We start from the raw sequence: 20025 nt of genomic DNA on the forward strand, positions 1-20025 counted from the left end.
TCTAATAGGCAGATTTCTTATCAACAACAGCCTGATTTGACAAGAACCTCCCAGGGATAAGAGAGAACATCCAAGGTTTGTTCCTATACTCCTGACATCTCATCCTCCTCTCTCTGCATATGGCTTTCTTCTCATGGAAGGTAATAAGGAGGAAGGGGTTTCTGGCATGATATAGTGCTAAAGAGGAGGGTCGGGGTTCTACTGATCGCCATATTTGGGGTCGGGAAGGAATTTTCCTCCAGGGTAGATTGGCAGAGGCCCTGGAGGTTTTTCGCCTTCCTCCGCAGCATGGGGCAGGGGTCGCAAGCTGGAGGATTCTCTGCGACTTGAAGTCTTTAAATCACGATCTGGAGACTTCAACAGCTGAGTTAAGGGAAAGTGGATGGGTCAGCTTTTGTGGCCTGCATCATGCGGGAGGTCAGACTAGATGACCATAATGGTCCCTTCTGACCTTAAAGTCTATGAGTCGAAGCTCTCCTCACCTTTGGAACTTAGGGCACGTCTACACTGTGATAAAAGACCTATGGCACAGCTGCGGCTGGCCTGGGTCAGCTGACTCAGGTGTGCAGGGCTTGGGCTGTGGGGCTACCATATTGCAGTGTAGGGTTTGGGCTCTTAGACCCTGTGATGGGAGAGGATCTCAAAACCCAGGCTCCAGGTCAAGCCCACAATGTCTACACTGCAATTTTTAGCCCCACAGCCCAAGTCCCACGAACCCAAGTCAGCTGAGCCAGGCTCTGATTCAGTGCCATGGGTTTATCATGGCAGTACAGCCATACCCAAAGATTCATAGATTCCAAAGTCCCAAGGGACCACTGTGATCGGCTTGCCTGACATCCTGCATAGCACAGGCCATAGAACTTCCCCAGAATAATTCCTATTGGAACTAGAGCAGATCTTTTACCGAAAACATCCAATCTAGCTTTGAAAATAGTCAGTGATGGAGAATCTACCCCAACCCCTGGCAAATTGTTCCAACAGTTAATTGCCCTCACGGTTCAAAATTTATACCTCACTTCCAGTCTGAATTTGTCTAGCTTCAATGGTCAGCCACTGGATCTCGTTATACCTTTGCCTGCTGGACTGAAGAGTCCATTATCCTCCCTAACCTCCCCATTTGCCTTTAAATGCACTGCTGCCACATAAACGGCAATTGTACCAATACACCAATGACCAAAAATAGGGAGTGCGTTAGTGAGCCAGTTGGGAGTAAGTCTCCTATTGACTTCAGTGAACCTGTTGTGCACCTTCTATGCCCTATGAATAAATGCTTTCCATCGCTCACTTGGTATACTAATGTCTGACTAATGCACAATCTAGCATGATTCATTGCTACTGGAGTATGGTACATTAATCTAATTCTTCATTAAAAAATTCCAAACTTTTTAATTTGGGAATTTTTATTTAGAAAGGAAAGAGCAATGCAATATATCCTTACACGAGGAAAACTAGTTCCTGTTTGAAACAAAGGAGAAGAGTAGGAGGAGTTCATATTCAAATTGTTAGAGAGGTGTCTCTGTTTTAAAAAGTTCCTGGGACACACAGATAGTGCTTCCCACCTCAGTAAACTCTAAAGACTCTTCTTCCTTCCCTGCCCACCTTCCAGCTTGTCGAGAACTATGGCTGCTGCTGCTTCTAAACCTCTCTCTGTGAAGGATGAGTGTCCTTCCCACTCTGCGGAAAAGCTGGAGGAGCCATTAGGATGGAAAGATAAAGGATGGGAAGGAGGAAAAAGAACAGGAGGCTGCTACCTGTCATTTGGAGAAGGGACTATGTGAGACAGTCTCAGCACTCAGAAGTAACAGTTCATATGGACCCAGGATCAGCTCTTCCCCCACTTTCATGTGCTGAGCCCTCAGGGACCTTCTATTCCCATGGCCTCTCACTAAATTTTGCATGCAGCCGCTATGGGCCTGTCAGAGCCTATTTCTTAGGCTAGGGCAATTGTCTTCTTTTGCTTGTGGTTGTGGTCTGAATGTATTCTAGATGATTAGACTGCTTTGTCCTGCAGCTATGTTGGGTACCCATTTGTTATAGGATGTGTCATTAGATCCATAGATGCAAATGAGGAATAAGTTGCATTATTACTGGCAGCAGAAGCAACATAATTATCTTGTCAGAGGTGTTGTGTCCAAAAAAGCTAGGGCAGAATAACTTAAATCAGCCATGGCAACGTTCTGGTTGCAAGGAATTGATAAATGCTAAAAAGCTATATATATATATATGGCATCAAAAGGAACTAATCAGTATTCTACATTCATACACATTCTATCACAGGTACACATAGGCTAACTTTTCTAAGTAAATGCTCTTAAAGGCTTCTACAATAATTTTATTTGCCTTTCAAAACAACCCAGGATTTATTAATGCAGCAATTAGTATGCTGATCATGCACAGGATGTTTAAATCTTTATTGGCTGTATGCACCACCAAAAGTTTTAGTTTTATTAAATCTGAGCCTCCTGCACATTGCTGTTTAGTGTGTGTTACTAAACTAAGATCAGCTCTGACTGTAATGTAACCCACATGTTGGACTGCTTGCTTCACTGACTTACTGAAATAGCTCAGGTAGCAAGTATTTTCTTATTACCCTGTTATAAAAATGCACGCCAGGCACACAATGTTTGCATTATTTGATCCTTTTCAGTTAGAAAAAGGGAATGTATATACTACAACTATATATTCCATTCTGGTCATTATATTAGAGGGTTTTAAATTGTATTAACAAATAGCATTTAGATACATCATATTTCAGCAAAGGAGATTTGCAGTACGGTAATGAAATGGCTAATTTAGCACACGGTTTTCTTCTTCATAGGTAGTGAGATAATAGGAGATATATAGTGGGTGGTTTTCACAAATCAGTGAAGTAATGTGGTAAGTGTATACTTTTCCTACGGTAGCTTAGATTTTCAGGGAGGTATATGGGTTGTAATAAGTCTGGAGGCAAGCCCCAGTGCACTTTGCACTTCATAGTCTGGTCATTCCCTCACCCTTCCAGATAGAACTTTAGCATGGTAGAGTATTCCCCTGAGAAGCCCTCGTTAAAACCCAATTTTCATTTTCAGGAGACAATGCTGTTCTGTCTGCCCACTGGTAGCCAGAGACTAGACCGGACTTGACCAATTAGCAAGTTCCCACCCTCCACGCCTGACATCTGGTTGCTGGGGTTGTGTGGGCATCCTGCAGTCAAGACTAAATCCAGGGCTGTTACGGTCTGTAAAATATTCACAGCAGGTGATTTAAGAGGGTGGGCCAGGTGATTAAAAAAAAAAAAAGATTATTCCCCTCCCCCAGCGTTGCCAAACTCATCTCAAGCTGGAAGGTATTTTGCAGTTCTTACCCACAGCTCTGTTAAGTGGAGATATTCTAGAAAGAAATTGCATTTTTACCTCACATTTTTTTCTTTTAATTTAAAAAGTGAATGAAGAGCTCAGTAAAGGGGTCCGATTGATAGCCCTGAAAACAGATTTGCCCTGTCTACAGCACAGGAACAGAAAAGGCAGTCACTCCAGGCTTTCCTGAAATAACACTATCAATGTAACCACCCCAGAAGGTCCACCGATAGGCCTTTGAAGGCAGCTCTGGGTCTGTGGCTGATGTACTTGTTCTCTTTCTGTTGAGATTGCCAACAAAGATGACCTCAGGGGGAAAAAAAATCATAAAGAAACAGATTGCCCGTGTAGGGAGACAATTAATATGTGCTCCATCAGAAGGCAAATGTGAAAGTCAACAAAACGCAGGCTCTGTTGGAGCAAGTGAGGAGCGAATTCCAGAGTCTAGCCTTTAATTGAGAATGATCTGTATATAGGCCCCTGAACATATAGCTGTGCTAACTTGAGTGCCTCATCTCATTTCAAATGCCATGGTATCATACAAAAGAGAAGCAGGCTACAGCAGACAAAACTCACCGTGACATTGTAAAAATGGTATTAATGGGCTCTATGTTGGTTCAGCAACATTCTCAACTGTTTACAAGTAAGAATACATGTTTTTTCTACCTGCCAACGCTGAGAACTCTAGCTCTGAAAGTCAAGCTGGGTTTATTTATTTATTGCACAATACCACCGAATAATAAAGGTTCTTTAGGTCAAGTTATGGCCTTGACTTACTGATCAGCTTTGTCTGGGAAGTTGTAATAGACAACCCTCTGATAGGTAAATATGACATGAGCCAGGCTTTTTAAAGAAAGGGGGAAACTCTCAGACCTAGGGGGTAGATAACATGGGTGAAATCATGGTCTCAATGAAGTCAATGGCAAAACTCCCATTGACTTCAAAGGGGCAGGATTTCACCTTGTGTCTCCTATTTCTTCTGGATGTTTCTCCCACCCTACTAGAATTACATCAGTGTTACCTGGGCTCCGTCTCAGCCAATTAGCCTACATCTGTCTTTGGGTACGTCCAGACTACCCGTCGTATCGGCGGGTAGCAATCGATTTATCGGGGATCGATATATCGCGTCTCGTTAAGATGCGATATATCGATCCCTGAACACACTCCCTGTCAACTCCGGAACTCCACCGGAGCGAGCGGTGGTAGCGGAGTCGACAGGGGAGCCGCGGCCGTCGATCCCGCGATGTGAGGATGGGAGGTAAGTCGGAATAAGATACGTCGACTTCAGCTAGGGTATTCCCGTAGCTGAAGTTGCGTATCTTACATCGACACCCCCCCCCCCCAAGTGTAGACCAGGCCTTTAAGGTACTTATACGGCCCCCAGCACCACAGTATCTGAGCACCTCACAGTTTTTAATGTAGGACTCCTCAACACCCCTGTGAGAAGGGAAGTGCTGTTATCCCCATTTCACAGAGGAGGAACTGATGCACAGAGGGATGACTTGGGCCAATGTCACACAGGCAGTCTGTGGAAGAGCAGGACATTGAACTCAGGTCTCCCAAGTCCGAGGCTGGTGCCGTACCCACTTCTTCTCTCTCAATCAGATCTCATTTGTGGTTATATGTAGAATAAATGCCTCAAATACACTGCCTAGATCCAATGAAGGGAGTATGTGACATCCACATGGTGGAGGCACTGTAGCTCAGACCATCTCCCCAGGGGATTTCACATACATGTTGAACAGGGGAGCTCTCAGAACCAAACTTGTAGAACCCTTCTTGAGTTCGCTCTGGGAACTCTCTATACAAAAGAAACTGACACTGAGAACTCCCCCCCAACACAGAAAGATCAATACACATGTATTGCATTAAAATATATCACACAATAATAACAATGTGCTTTCCATGTTTTCTTTTTCTCTTTCTGTCCTTCTCCAAGGGGAAAAAAATGTAATGGAGAGAAAGAAGGTCCGTTAATAAAATGAGAGAGAGAATGAAATTTATGATTCAGCAACAGCTAAGACACTGAACTCATTCTTTAAATGTCTTCAGTATATAAAGAAATTTGAACAGTTAGGTAGGAAGGAAAATCTTGTAATTGTAACTACTGATAAAGAATAAGGAACTACTCAGAAAACATGAACATATGCAGCTCAGTTGATCAGGATGATATTAATCATCATCCCGTTTATTATGAGTGCCTAGGGACCAACCAAAACTGCAGCACCTGTGCAGAGTAATACACGGTCCCTGCCTTCAAGAGTGAACAGTCTAAAAAGGCAAGACAGTCACAAGATGGAAGAAAGGGATCTAATGTACAAGCAGAATGAACAATGTGATGGCAGCAAACATCATGTTAATGCCACCTTTTGGGCGGGTGTTAAGTCAGGAGGGGATTAGCTAAATGGAAAGGGAAGGGAGATTGTTAAGGGGGACAGATCAGAATTGTTGGGGAGGAAAATAGGAGGGACAGCTGTGGAGTAAGACTTATGTGAAGAGACGGAGATGGGGATAGGAAGGGGTTGCAACAAATAGCCAGTCAGCACCAAACAGACCAGTCAAAACGATAGAAATGGTCTCTACGGTTGCAGGTCCCTGCTTAAGCTGCTTCTGCAGCTGCTCTGCCCAGGGCCGGCTCTGGCTTTTTTGCCGCCCCAGGCAAAAAAGCCTCCCGCCCCCCCCCCGCCCCCGCGGGGAGGGCGCCGAACCTGGTCGGGGCTCCGCTCTCCCTGGTGGCCAGAGCGCTGGGAGGACGGCGGCGAGCCCGGCCGGGGCTCCGCTCTCCCCGGCGGCCAGAGCGCCAGGGGGAGGGCGGTGAGCCCAGCCGGGGCTCCACTCTCCCCGGCAGCCAGAGCGCCGGGAGGAGGGCGGTGAGCCCAGCCGGGGCTCCACTCTCCCCGGCAGCCAGAGCGCCGGGAGGAGGGCAGCGAGCCTGCTGCGGCTCCGCTCTCCCCGGCGGCCAGAGTGCTGGGGGGAGGGTGGTGAGCCCAGTCGCGGCCCCGCTCTCGGGCCGGAGCGCCGGGCCCCACCGCCCCCCTCCAGGTGCCGCCCCAAGCACATACTTGGTGGGCTGGTGCCTGGAGCCGGCCCTGGCTCTGCCAGTTTCATTCTTTGGCAGCTCCCCCCTTCAGTTTCTTTCTCAAAGGACACATAGCTGGGGAGGGGAGGTATGAGGTCCTAGTGCCCCAGAGAGGGTCTCCCCAACACAGTTCTGGGTCTTGCAGGTCCTGGATGTGTAGCCGAGTGGCCCTGGCTGGGCCAAATTTTACTTACTACTTGCTTAAGCTGCTCCTGCAGCTGATTATGTATCAAGATACTGAGGAAATCAGCTAATGGATTTACTTTAGCCATCAAAAATCTTTTCTGAAAAGTCATGGACAACTGGGTAGGATATTGAAATATTGGAGAAAAGCAGATGTAGTGGTGATGTTTTAAAAGGCATGTGCCTGGCAATTACCATAAGTCTAACTTATGTAGTAAAATAATAGAGCAGATGTTAAGAGATTAATCAGTGAAGACCTGATTTTGATGAACACCTTAGAACTGGCCTCTAAATTTCTAGGTCATGATTCAGCATGTTATTTAAGCACAAAAAAACCCGCCAAACTCATGCTTAAGTATCTTGCTGAACCAGGGCCAACTATCAGAAAATAAGAAACATGGATCTATAAAGAAATCTTAGTAAGCTTCTTTTTGCCAGGATTACAAAATTAACGAACAAAAGAAATGCAGTAGAGTCACAATCACAGGATTCTCTTTCCAGCTCTGCCAGAGCTGTGCTCTTAGCAAGTCACTTCACTTCTCCGTGCTTCCATTTCCCTACTGGTAAAATGGAGACAACGTTTTTTTCTTTCCTTTGTACAGCACTTTAAAGAGTACGTCCAGAGTACCCGCCATATTGGTGGGTAGCGATTGATTTATTGGGGATCGATATATCACGTCTCGTTAAGACGCGATATGTCGATCCCCGAACGCGCTCCCCGTCGACTCCGGAACTCCACCGGAGCAAGCGGCGGTAGCAGAGTCGACGGGGAGCCGCGGCCATCGATTCCACGCTGTGAGGACGGGAGGTAAGTCGGAATAAGATACATCAACTTCAGCTACGGTATTCCCGTAGCTGAAGTTGCGTATCTTACATCGACACCCTCCCCAGTGTAGACCAGGCCTTTGGCAGAAGAGTGCTATCAAAGAGTTAAGTAGTATTTCTATTGTTTGGATTTTAGTATTAATTTTACAAGGGCATTTGCCATTACACTAGCTATGATAAAATTACAGGACTGCCCATTCTTATGCTCCGGGAGATAAAATAGTTGTATAATGTTGAACAATTAAGTGAATTACTGGGTTTAACATCTGCCCCTCAAATACCCAGCAATGGCCAGTGGTACACAGACTATTGGAATTACCATTGATCTGGCCTGGTCTGGTCTCTCCTATGCACCTGTATGTCTTTTATTAAACTCTTTGGGGTCTAACTTATTGAGCACTACCACATTACTTTAAAATGTGCAATTCTGTTGCTTTTTAAAATCTGTTTCCTATATTATAGACAAATTTGGTATCAAGCAGTTGGTAGGTGCTGGTGCACACACCATCTGTTCAAACATTGTGAAAAAGGGGAAATCCTGCATTTAAAATAATAGTTTTAAAAACTTGGCTTTATTGATCAGTGAACCAAGCCTGTTACAGCAGGCCAAGTCATTGTTAGAGAATATTCTTTATTTGTTGAAAGGTTTTAGTAGTGTGCATGAATGGGCTGAGTCACACACGTTACGTTAGCCTGTTAAATGTACCCTTTTTTGGTGCTCAGGTAGAGGCCAAATCAGAAGCGAGTTTGTGCTGCAATCTGCGGTGTTCAGTGACGCTTTTGCCTAAGAAAAACAATTCACCACCCTTCTCAATAAGCTTTGAAATTTTCAATTGCTGTCTTCACTTATCCTTCATCGAGCTGTCATCATACATCTGTCCTAAACCTGAGCTGAGAGAGTACTCTGGATTTCAAAGAGATGCTTACTTTAAGAGTCAGAGCACAGGCCCAGAATTCAGTTAGTTGTTTGCATTAAAAATAGCATCTCCATTCTATGTTCAATGATCATGTAGTTTCTCATTCCCTCTTTTTCTTCTTGGCAGTTGAGCAGAAAGTTTCCCCAGACAGCAAAAAAGAGAAAACAAATACATTGTAATAAGACCCCAAATATGGGCTTAGTCCCACAAGATGCTGCATGCCCCTTAACTTCCATTTAATACATTCAGGGATGGGGAGTGCACAAGTTCTCAGCTGGTATAAGCTGGTTCATTGTCCTCCGTTAGTGTTGGAACGAAAGAGGTTAGCCTCAGTGATGTTGTGCCCGTTTACACCAGCACAGAATTTGGAGCTGAGTAGGCTCAGCGCTTTGCAAAACCGGGCCTGATATTGATAACTGCCATCAGAGTTTTGCTGTGTGTTGGTAGCTTTGTCTCACCTTTGGATCCTTACACCAGGAGATGCCTGCTGATTACCAGCTGACCTTTACCATACAACTGTATCACTAGCCAAGACATGAAAGACTGATGGCTGGCCTCTCTTTCGGATAGTTATCACAAAGCTGTCTTCAAGCAAAAAGAAGGCAGGCATTCAGATATAAGTTAGTGGAAAGCCTCAATTAGTCTGTATGTTAGTTTGTCCCTTCAGTTCAAAATATAGAGCCCAAGGCTATAGTATATTCCCGGCATGGTATGTGACTAAACAGGCTGTATACTGTGAATGCCAACATCTAAGATTATTGTATAAATAAATAAAATAAAAATAAAGCTTTTACCTAAGGTTATGAGAGTTTTCCCTTCAACTAATAAGTAGTAAAGCAAAGCACTTAAACACTGCATTGGGACTTATTCAGCACGTACCTACAGATATTGCTGAATTGGGACCTAAATAGCACATTTGCATTTTCTTTGCATGAAAATACAACTTCTTAAAATATGTTGGTGAAACATGACTTCACAGGAAGAGTATTTACCTGATGGAAAATATTAATTGATTAAAACCCAAAAGCCAGAAATTCTTGACTAAAAAGACAATGAGCAGAATTTTTCCAGTATGGGTTTGTCCCGGTACATTTCTTCAGTATACAAACCAAGGAACCCCCATACACAAATGTCATTGTAAGTATAGGCTAATAAAAAGAAAAAAAGCCACTTTTCTGGATGCTGTAGGGAAATATGAGAAGGGGTGACTAAACCAGAAACTGTATAAGCAGACAAAGAGAATACTAAGAGGTAATTTATACATTAAGAACACCTACTGGAAAATATAACTTTCACATTGAAATGCCTGTAGATTTATAATTCCATATGCACTTCATGCAGATAAATGCGTCATCAATTAAGTAGCTGTAGTAACATAAAAAGAAAAGGAAAAAGAATGGGAGGTTGAATGTGACAAATTTGGTGAAGTTCTGAGACAGTCCGATTCTGCCAGGTGCTGAGCTGGAGGTTGGCTTCACTTTGAATTGAGGGTGATACCATATTCATCTTTTACAGAAAACTACCTCCCCCATCCGATAGGACTATTTCCTGGTTGCCACTCGCTTATCTGAATTGGAGTGGAACAAAGCAAACTGTAACAACAATTGTAATCCAAAGCCTACCTATTTCTCAATACTACACTATTTGTTTCAACTCACCAACTTCAGAATCACTCTGAACTGCATATACCAGGATATACATGTAAGTATAAGAATTTGATTATCCAGTCTCCCAGGGAGATATGGGGTGCATCTTTCTATGTGCCTGAAGCAAAATTAGGATTAAAAAAGATGTATATGCTTGGGAAAACATGCATACTGAAATTGAGAAAGAATCACAGAATTAAATATCCTTGTATGAGGAGGATGTGCTGCCAATTTGTGATTTACTCATGGATGGGATGACTGTTTTGCAGCAGTTGAAAGCATAAGATTAAAACCAACTATTGAATTTACAGTAGCCATGAGACACTATTAGCAAAAAGCATTTGTTCTACTTGTCTCCAGTGTTCATCTTTAGCCTATTGAGGAAAATAAGATTTAACAAAAAACTTTTCTTATAGGCATCACCTTTTATGGCTTCAATTACTCTGCCATTTACCTGGAGACAAGAAAAAATCGTAACCTATGCTGACACGGTTTTGACAAACTTCTGTGTGAATACGTCAGCATTAGAGAGGTACAAACTGGTAGTTTACCTATAAGCTTACCCAGTTCAGGTTGGTAAATCTATTGTACTGGACTCTGCAGAAAGGATGAAATTCGTCTCTGATGTAACTCCACTGGAATTACTTCAGGGATGAATCTGGACCAATATGTACACTTGAGGACTTCGAGACATAAGAAAATCTCTAAATTTCTTCAAAGACCGGTGACTGGGTAAGATTTTCAAAAACCATTAACATTAGCCTAACTCTGCTTCTTTTGAAGTCAATGGTACAACTGCCATGGACTTCAAAGGGAGCATGGTTAAGCCAATGCTGAGGGTGGGATTTTTATAAGCACAATATATGTATGTTCTAAGGCCTTTCAAACTCTCTCAGGACTCTGATTCCAATTAAATAAATCCTTGGCAAGAAGGTTAGACCGTGGGCATAATGCAGCCTATTAGACCCCAAAACATCAACTGCTACACAACAGGAAAGAATACAGAAACATAGGACAGAATCATGGCTTAGTGGTTAGAGCACAAGATTGAGAGCTAGGGGTTCCTGGCTTTGTTCTTAGTTTTTCATCTGTTTTGCCATGTAACCTTGGGCAAATCACTTACCATCTCTGCCCTTCAGTTCCCTCATCAATAAAATGCAGATAATAATGCTTACTTACCTCACAAATGTGTGGTGAGTCTTAATTCATATTTGTAAATCACTTTGTGATTCACAGATGAACTAAATAATATATTAACCCTTTGTTGCTAGAGACGTCAATCAAGCTGGGGACCCACTGTGCTGAGTACTGTACAAACATAGTAAATGAAGTCTTTGTCTCAAAGAACTCTGAGTCCACATAACAAGATATTTAACAAGTGATGAGACAAACAAGCAGGTGGGAGAGTTGGGAGTGGAAGACAGTGGATAGGAAGACAAAAATAATAGGTGCAATCACGCGCGCAATCACAACTCACTGCCTGCCTAGCAAGTGTTTATTATGTCACAATAAAAAGCACCTGAAAAGTAAGTATTACGGCAGTGTATGGTAATACTATGGTACTGGAAGTCAGAGATGCTCATGCTAAAGGTACACCTACATGGAGCTGGAAGGCATAATTTCACTTGGGTAGCCATACTCATGCTAGCTCTGATTGAGCTAGCGCACTAAAAATAAAAGTGTAGCTCTGGCAGCCTGACGGCATTGTCACCCCGAGCAGGATTCTGTCAGAGACCCTAGGTATGTACTGGGGCAGCTAGCCCCTCATAACTGCTGTAGCTACATTTCTATTTTTAGCAAACTAGCTTGATCAGAGCTAACACCGGTATGTCTGCTCAAGCTGGAAATTACATTGCCAGCTCCAGTATGGATGTATCCTAAAAAGGAAGGCAATTGTTATACATCTAACAGATTCCCTTTTTGGGAAAAAACAAAACCACACAGATTGTAAAGTAATTAGCATCTTCCCTATCATCCTGTCCCATGCCTGGGGAAGAAGGGAATAGAAATTCTACTAGAAAAGCCCTGAACTGTCAGAGAGAGGGAAGCAAAGCCAACATAAAACATATCCTCTCCTCCCTTCTGCGACTGCAGAAACCCTTTCTCCTTTCTGGGCATGCTGTGGTTTGGCGACAGGTTTGACTATAGAAGGCCAGAGCCGGAGTCAGCCTCTCTACATGGTATTGCTCCCTAGCCGTATGGTACCACAGAATTTCCAGCAGAATTCTAATGGGAATTAGTATTACAGCATTGACCTCCTACTTCCCATCTTTACATCCCTTGGATAAGAGGTAGGGTGCACGCTTGTGTCAGGAGCCAGGAGCATGTGGTTCCTAAGTGAGCATGCTGCAAAGCAAAGGAGGAGGGGGACTTAGGGAGCAGTACAAAGGGGCAGATCCTCCATGTGGAGGTCTTTAGAGCTTCAGGATTTGGAACAGGTTCAGGTTACTTATGGGTCTCCGTGCTCTGCATAGTTGGAGGGCCAGGCCCTAGGCCCACAGATCCCTTCCCCCACCCTGGGGATGAAGATAGCTAGGAGGTGAACCATGCAGGATTTCCCTAGAAAGTTTCCCATGGCAAGGGACAGTCAGGCCCAGCAGCCCTGGGGACTCTTACTGCTATACATCAGTGATTAAATTTGCCTTTAAGTGTTTCCTTTACTTTCTTCTCTTCCTCCTATCATTTCGTTACCTTTCCTCATTTCCACTCTCCTTGTAGGCAGCACTAATGAAGTTTTCAATACATGTTAACATGAGGTTTAGGCCATATGTCTTGCTGTGTTCTCTGTATAGACCCTGATTCTCTTCTCGCTTACATTGATGTAAATCAGGAGTAGCTTCACTGAAGTCAGTGGAGATTCACCTGTGTAAAACTGGTGTGAGAAGAGAAGGAGACCTGATGAAGGATATTGTCTACCTTAATCCAATCCTAAATAGATTGGAATTTTCTGTGCCCGAAAAAGCCAACAACATTAAAAAAGGAAGAAGACAAGAAATAGTATTTCTTAAACTGTAATGGGTCATATCTTTATTAGAAATTAGAAAGCTATTCCTTGTTAAATATTTTTAAGTGAAGCATTTCATTTTTTTTGTCTTGTAAAGTTTACTAGCTGAATTATTAAATTTATTTTGAAATTCCTTCCAGGAGATAGCTTACTTATTAAAATACATTTTTATCTCATACCTTTGGTCATTAGATAAATGTAATGCAACAGCTAATCTCTCATTCCTGATAATTTATGGCTGATCATGCTCCCATTCGAGTCATTGACGGAACTCGCACTGAATCCAATGTGTGTGTGTGGGGGGGGGGGGGGAGGGAACGGACGACATTGGGCTCTATATCAGCAGTATGGGCAGAGATCCTGAGTTTCTTTGGCAGAAATTCTGCTGGTTTTGTCTGAGTCAAAATGAAAGGGCGGGATTTTCAAAAAAGCTCAGCGTTAGTTTAACTCTGCTCCCATTGGAGTCAACAGCAAAATAAGATTCCCAGAATGCCATTGCTTCCTTCCAATTAAAAGGACAGGTCCCTTTCTGTTTGATTGAAAGCTCAGTGGATAAGGCCAGCAATTTTCATTCTGTTGAAGAGCAGGTAATAGAAGGACAAGAGTCTGAACAAATTCCCCCAGCCTCACATTTCCATAGTACTAATTTTAAAAATTGCACAAGTGGTAAAAAAGAAGAAAAATTACTGATGTATTCACTATTCATAACTGTTCTTGGAATAAGTTAACAGATTTTATCCCATGGATTGTGAACTATTTATGAGTACTTGCACGTAGTGATTTGTCACTTAAGTCATATGGTATATTTTCAGCCCCCTGATTGGATGACATAAGCTTTGTAAACAGCAAGAGTGCCCGAATAAAATCATTGGGACTTTAATTTCTTTAGGATGAGGGTGTACTGGAAAAGGTAGCACCTTTAGAGTGGCAGAAACTATAAATAGTCCTCAGGAATTTTAAGACATTTAAAATCCTTTCCTGCTCTGTTTTATATTATAGATGTCTTCATTCATGGACTCCAGATTTAAGAATCTATCTAGAGTCCTTTATGACTAAGAGAGCGAGAAAAAGGGACAAGTCAGAATAGACTTTACAAATCAAATTAATCTTGTCAGTCATACAAAGTGATTACACATGTGTAGCCTCATTTGTAAAAAGGTACAGCAAGATCCTCATTGGGCTCATTTAACAGAGTTAAGCTTGGGAAAATGGAAACTATATTAAATATAGCTGGATTTTGGGAAGTTCTCTCACTTACAACCTATCTGGTGGGCTTTAAGAAGCACTTGGAACAAGCAGTTGGGAGTTCTCAGTCTTATACAGTGAAGGGAAAAGTCCACACTATTAATGCCAAGGGATTCACACCATAATTTCACATGGTGTGTGTGCACGGGCGGGGAGGGGGGGAGGGAGGGAGGAAGAGAATAATTGCAGAAGGGTTGGGTTGCATATTTTACACATAATTCAAGACAAAGTACAAGTGACATAGGCATGCACTTATTTTTTGCACAGTGCCCACTGAAGTGCAAAATGAGAACATAGGAAAAATACCCCAGGGGAATTTGCACAATAATCTAAGCAACCCTCTGACATCACAAATGCTGCTGTTTTCCTGGTCGCTGATGACTTGCTCAAGGAATCAAACCTGCATTGTAGAAAACAGCTTCTATGTGTACAAACTCATACAATGAAAAGCAATGTTGTATGTGGGAATCACATATTTCAAAATAGATTTTTCAAACCCATGATTTACTTGGCAGAAAATGTACATCTGTGCTCCAAAATAAATCAATCAATCAGGTCCTGCATATGTGTATGTTTCTAGATAGGATTTAATCCCAGTGATGCTTAGGTATTCATACTTTATATAGGCAGTGGTGTGATAAACAGCAGGCCTACATCAACTGCAGTTACAATGAACTTTTGGCCACCTTAACTGCACCGAGCCCACTAATTCATATCTATCAGGACTACTAACTCCAGACGTTTTAGCACATTCTCAACACAGATGCTTAAACAGCAACAGCCGTCCGTCCCCCCCTCCCCCCGAAAAAAGAAAAGAACAAACCAACCAACCACATTTCATATGCAGAATTATCTTCCCAGAGTCACACTGCCTATTAGCCCAGAACTGGCAATATTCAGTCTTGCAACAGTGACAGGTTTAAGGACCAATACTGCTGACCAACAGGGCTAGAAGAGGGTGCTTTGGAAAAGGGGAATTTCCTTTTGGTACAGTTGGATAATGGACTAGCTTCTAGCCATGGGAAAATCAATCACATTTGTGACACTATGTAGAAAATGTACACTGAAAGTCTGTGTCTAATAGTCTTTCCAACCTTGCAAGAACTGTAGATACAAAAACGCTTTCCTTACACAGTTCAAAGAGGAGGTAGATTGCAGAGCAGATCGAGTTCCACTGCTATTCTGTAAGTCTTAATGAGCAGCCTAATGCATAACAGTTAATATTAATGCAGTTATCAAATAATAAGGGGGCAACCCTCTACCCTTTGGAGTCTTGTGCAAAAAAAACAAACAAAACACTGTATTTTCCCCTCATGAAGCTTTATTAAAATGATCAACAGGTGCTGGCCTCTGCCAGATTCTCTCTTTCATTTACTTACATCAGTGATACTCACAGTGAGGCTTGGGAGCTGCAAGTGGCTCATTAAAGCATCTCCTGTGGCTCTTTGCAGCACATGATATTAAAACACTGGTTAATAATTAAATCTCACAATCTATGTTTTTACTATGTTATTAACCAACTGTAGAATACTTGGTCAGTCGTTTTGCTGTGAGAAGTATATAGTAAATGAAACAAGAAATTCACACTACTGTGACGGACTGTTCTGGGTAATGTTGATTGCTAATTTGGCTCCTGAACCACTGAGGTCTGAGTTACACGGGGCTAAATGCACATGGCTGCATTTTCGAATAGGGTGGTAGCCTGCCAGGTGGGAAGCATTAGAGCTTGCAGCAGGACCCACTGCCATAATAGCAGGAGCAGGTAAAATGTACTTTATTGCAGACAGGATTGTGTGGGCAAAAACCAGACTGTGGTAATTTGCAGGAAAACACAATCTTTATTTTTTTTAAAAAGGTTTTAATATTTAAATTTAAGCAAGGGATAGAAAGAGATTTGATGTCTATTATAACAGGAGTTAAAGGTTTTTTTTTTTTGTAGCATGGGATAATCTGTCTCTCTTGCAGGATTTGTAGGATCTAAGGTTTTTGTGGATGGGAGCAGGATAAAAATGGAAGAAACAATGCAAGACTGGGTGGGAGTGGGAATTGTGGGGTGGGATTAAAAAAAAAAATAATCCCGTGCAGCACGGTAGTGAGCATGCCCAATTCCCATAAAAATCATTGAGGGGAGAGCGCCTCACAGGAAATGATAGTTACTGCACAGGTTTGGTGCCATGATGGCTAATTGGTAGACATGAGAGAGGGATAACAATAAAGCTAGTGTGGAGGATTAAATGACTATTTGCATAGGGGAGGTACCAGGCCAGGGAGTATCTTCTCTCAGTAAACGTATGTAGTTTGGGGTCATTCCTAACACACACACACACACACACACACACACACACACACACACACACACTGCTCTTCAGAAATATATTTGTAAGACAGGATCGTTTTTGCTCCCACCCCTTCATTCTCCCTTAAAGCCCCCCAAAATATCCACCACTCCCATCTCCCCAAAATTCCGTATCTATTCCTTTCCCCCCAATTCCATCTCTGCTCCTCAGCCCCCTCATTTTAATCTCTTGACCTTTTCCCTCCTGACCAACCCCACCAATTCCACCCCCTCTCCCCTACTCAACTTCAACCCCTCACCTCGCACCCTTCTCTGGTCAGGGCCGTTCATTCTATTTTTGCCTTTCTTCCCATTGCATTTAAGTCGTGTAGTAGTCTACTCATCTGTGTAGAGCAGAAAGATCCAAGTACCATCAAAATTCATGTTAAGAAACAGCAAAAACCCCCACATTTACTATAATCCACCCAGTACCGACACATGATGATCCTGGTACCGCACACATTTGTTGATTTTCTACCAAAGCCAGTGGCACTAGCACAGGTACCGGGGTCAGTGGGCTCATTCTTATCTCCTTTCATACCAGTTTCACAAAAGTGTAACTCCATTGATTTCAATGGAATTATTCCTGAGTTACACCAGTGTAAGTGAGATCAGAATCTGGCCCAATGTGCCGTCTTGGACAGTAATATGATGGGGATAAAAAAAGCAGGGCAAATAATTCAGATAGAACACATTTAAATGTTGCTTATAGAGCTAGTGATAAAGTTTAGCTCATTTAGGTTGATTGCTGATTTTCCAAATGGGGTGTAGTAAATGGGTATTCTGTGTCATGCTCTCCATTGGGATGGGAAAGGAAAGGAAATAAAGGAGAAGAGCGCTACAAGAAAAGGAAGGCGAGCAGTGAAGTAACTAGACACAAAGATTAGGAGGTTAAATTCTCAGCCAGTTCAAACTTTTGGCAGTGCACTGCCTCTCATACTGAAAACTTTTAAATTTAAACCAGGAACCTTTTATCCAGAAAGCTAATTTCTTTTGTTTGCAATGCCCAGGAAGTCTTGCAGACCAGCATTTTCACAGGATTCCTTGAAAGTTTCACTTTGGTCTTAAGAAGATTTCACTTACAAGTACTCTCCTTTTCTGATAGATCCAAACAAGACTCGCCCTTTTCTATGAAGATTAATTTAGATTTTCTATTGCGAGGCATACATTCCCCAGTCACATGATCCTTGTTCTTTTGAAAACTAGGTAAAGCCTGTAAAGAGGCAGCTGTGTTCCAAGCTCTTTGAACAGTATCTCTTATAGAAGAGGAGAATGGATAATCTGTCCTGCAAACACTGTTAGTGGAGACTAGTAATCAGTATAGAAGGAGTCTGCACTGGGAATGAATGTATCAATTTACCTCAGGCTGTGAACTCCAGAGATGGGCTTTGCTCTAGACTGGGTGATTTTTAAGCTTAGTCTGTAACTAAAATTAAATCACTTTCTTACTGCAATTTAAAAACAAACAAAAACTTGCAGATTTTTCTTGGTATAAAGTTCATGAATATTCAGTTTTAAATCTGGCTTACCATAGGTTTAAACCCTGATCTTTTGGTACAACTGAAACAAAATGCAATTCACCCTTTCCACCCTCCAGATAACCTGGCTACAAACCAGTAACTAAACCTGGCTATAAACCAGTAACTAAAAAGCATGGTTGTAGAATGTGTAGGTTTTTTATTTTTTTAATTTGCAAAGGTCATGTAATGCAGATAAAAAGTGGAAGATGTGGAAAAAGTTTCCGGTTCCTCTCTTAGTGAACTGTAGTAAATCATGATCTGCATGACGTCATTCTGACACTTCAGAAAAACTGTGTCCCTGTGCTAGTTTGTATGGCTTTTATCCAGTGCTTGGCAGTGATGGGGTTAAACACACTACTGACTTTAGGGGAGCCAGTATTTCACCCAGGATATCCTACCATTGATTTCAATGAGAGCAGAGCAAGGGCAAGTCTGAGCATTTTTGAAAATCCCGCCTTTCAACAGATATATGCCTTCAATGGAGAGACTACAAAGGAAGCCAAACCAGGAAGGAGCAGGCATGCATATGTGTTAATTGTGCCATTAAAAAACAAAACAACTATAAAATGGGATAGTTTAAGAAACTCCCGAGAGTGGGTGGCTGGACAGACTGTTTGCAGGAAGCCTTTTAATTTGCTATATAGAAATGCTGGCTGCAGGCAATTTTATCCCTTGCTGTGATCAAGTATCACATCAGCTACACCCTTCTGCAGCAGGGGAGGTTCTGTCTGTGCTAGCAGGTACTGTGGGGCATCAGTGGCTATATTGAGAGTTCTGAACAGCATCAGCCAGTACAAGTCTTCCATGTCTGTACCATCCTTCTCTGTCAGGTGCCTTTGGTAGATCAGAAAATACTGCTGGCCCTTCCCACAGTATCTTATGGGTGCTCCATCCATTTGCTGAAACAGGAGTGAAAGTGCAAGCAAAAGAAGCTCTTCAAATGGTGACTCCTCCATATTGCTGGGAGCGTGTGGGATGTGTTAGGAACTTGGTGGGCTGTGACAACTTCCTGTGACTGTCCACTCTGCACGTTAAGTTCTCCCACTCCGCACTACGAACCACGGCGGTCACAGCTGGGGAGGGCGCTAGGAAGCCCCAAATATGGTTGTTTGACTCAGGTCTGCATACTGCATTGTGAATGCTGAAGCCCCAGGTTTGGGGTCCAGGCTCAGCAATTGTAAACTTTGGCTCACCAATGAGTGTGGATGCTCAAGCCCTGGGTAAATGTAGACATACCCTACACTTACAGGACTCTGTAGTTCTATAGCATCTTTCATCTAAGGATCTCAAGTCACTTTGCAAAAATTAATCAATTTAGCTTCACAACACTCCTGAGATGTAGAGAAATATTATTATCCTCTTCTGACGAGAGAGAGAGAGAGAGAGAGATTAGGGCCCCAACGCTACAAATATTTAAGCATGTACATAATGTCACACACATGATTCATCCCAATGACATGGATGGGACTGCTCACATGATAAAAGAACAGGAGTACTTGTGGCACCTTAGAGACTAACAAATTTATTTCTCTAACAAATTTATTTGGGCATATGCTCAAATAAATTTGTTAGTCTCTAAGGTGCCACAAGTACTCCTGTTCTTTTTGCGGATACAGACTAACACGGCTGCTACTCTGACACATGATAAAAGTTACACACATGCTTAAGTGCTTGCAGAGATGAGGCCAAAGTGACTTGCCCGAGGTTAAAGGGAATGTGGCCGAACTAGGAATAGAACCCAAGCCTTCAGCTGCCTAGTCATGTGTTTCAATCAAAAGTCCATCTTCCCCCAACTTCTACAAGGAGGTGGAGCAAGATTTTGAAGAGAAGGAGCCATGCTTTTTTTAAGCTTGTGATCTTAGTGATGTGTTTTGGAAAATGTGCATGTAATTATATAAGATCTAAATTACAAGGAGATCGCTCAGTGGTTTAAGTG

This window comes from Terrapene carolina, unplaced genomic scaffold (assembly GCF_002925995.2).
Source record: "Terrapene carolina triunguis isolate 2854851 unplaced genomic scaffold, T_m_triunguis-2.0 Scaffold30, whole genome shotgun sequence".
Lineage (NCBI taxonomy): Eukaryota > Metazoa > Chordata > Testudines > Emydidae > Terrapene > Terrapene triunguis.